Raw genomic sequence first — 1419 nt, forward strand, 5'->3', positions numbered from 1 at the left:
ACTGTTCCGAGCAAGTTACCATTACTTATGAGTTACCACCGTAATCCTTACGCCAACGTCGACAAGTTAGCACCTTTAAATCGCAACCACATAGCATCACAGTTAGTTGCAAAATTAATAANTAACAAACTAAANGAGATAGAGAAAAACGGTTCGCGCTATATTTCTCAGCACATCAAACTGCAAAATACCAGCCCGGTTTAAACATTCTAGGTTTTGTTTTTAATAATCAAATGTTTAGATAATAACATTTATTAAACTTCTATTACGTGGTATTTTGCATCTAACTAATACAAAACGAGATCCAAAAACCATTTTGCTCTAACTTGTACCGTTCTCGAAATATTCAATTTGTTAACTTTTACTCTTTGTCATAAATCGCAGAGTAGCCGATTGTGAAAGTACTTGCAAAATTAGTTTCAAGCTATCTGTTCTGATTCTTGAGATATCCGCGATTTGCAAAAAGAACTATGTATCGTTAAATGTAGAATATTAAAATAAGTCAAATGCATATATTTGTTATTCATAAGCTTTATTGTAAAACCGCGTTTTCGGGAACTTTCCAATCACCGAATTAACATAGGTTGTAAAATAATAGAAAGAAAATCTTCGTTGTGCGTGATTCGTCGCGTGAGGACTTGATGCGAGGCACTACCGTGCTTCTTGATGTTTCTCTCTTTCTCTAACTTTCTTCTTAAAACTTGTTAAACATCATCTGGTAACACAAATGTGAACATACACATTCCTGAGTGTTCCACGACGATGAAAACGGTTCTTAATCGTGATTTACACGTCTATTTTTCATCTTATTCATTATCTTCGTTCAGAAGCCACAAACACACAAAACGCAAGAATACTTTTTTTTGTAACGTTTCATTCTGAAGCAAATGAGACTAAAACGAAATTAATTGGTTCGTTCCTGAAAAATAGCCTTGTAAGAAACTTCCCATTCTCTCATTTACTGAATTTCGCGTATATAAAAGGCACGGTGTGCTCGCGCATTTCGAGCGCTACTTCGTTGCGCGTGAANTTGGCGCGAGGCACTGCCGTGCCTCTTGATAAAACAAGGTAACTACGAACTTAATTGCACATTTTTTTTGTTTTGTTTTCTTTTTTTCTTATCATATTATTTAGTTCAATTATTCAGTTTACTATCAGTTTAGTTCAGTTTAGTTCATATTATTTAGTTTAATTTTAGCGTTTATATTGCGCAACTTTATATACAAGCTGGGTAAATATATAGAAAAGGTCACCCTTCTCTGATTACAATGAGCTTGACATTTGTTGTCAAAGACATCTTCCTGAGTAACAATTCGTAAATTTTAGCCGTCGCTCGTTGTTACTAAAAAAGTTATGAACAATTGAAGTTTGAAAACTAAGGCTATATTATGATGTACCTACATATAAATATATATATAT

The 1419-nt window shown here is 33.7% G+C and overlaps 1 protein-coding gene across 1 annotated transcript in view; it reads left to right on the forward strand.

Annotated features, from left to right (window-relative positions):
* LOC109861713 overlaps positions 1-1419 on the forward strand; it is a 9477-nt gene that overhangs the window by 1856 nt on the left and 6202 nt on the right. The gene's annotated exons all lie outside the window — the stretch shown is intronic.

This window comes from Pseudomyrmex gracilis, unplaced genomic scaffold, assembly GCF_002006095.1.
Source record: "Pseudomyrmex gracilis isolate BER0280 unplaced genomic scaffold, ASM200609v1 scaffold_946, whole genome shotgun sequence".
NCBI lineage: Eukaryota > Metazoa > Arthropoda > Insecta > Hymenoptera > Formicidae > Pseudomyrmex > Pseudomyrmex gracilis.